We start from the raw sequence: 262 nt of genomic DNA, 5'->3' as shown, positions 1-262 counted from the left end.
CCTGTGGAGTTGGGTGAGTACTGGCGGGTCGCAGTGGGTCCTGGGAGAGGCTGGGTAGGGCCGAGGGGCAGCAGGGCCCCCCCAGGCCTGCTCACCCCCGGGGCCGGGGATAACAGGGGGGCCCCGAGGCCCCTCAGGGCCCGGAGGTGTCCGTCCCCCCCCTCGCTCTCCCCTTGGCACCGCCGACGATACGCAAATTGCGTACCGCAACCACCCAGCAAACCCCGCTCAACGGCTTCCACCCTGCGACACTGGCGTAATG

Source organism: Buceros rhinoceros, unplaced genomic scaffold (genome assembly GCF_000710305.1).
Source record: "Buceros rhinoceros silvestris isolate BGI_N320 unplaced genomic scaffold, ASM71030v1 scaffold40480, whole genome shotgun sequence".
NCBI classification, from domain to species: Eukaryota; Metazoa; Chordata; class Aves; order Bucerotiformes; family Bucerotidae; genus Buceros; species Buceros rhinoceros.
This window is presented reverse-complemented; position numbering follows the sequence as displayed.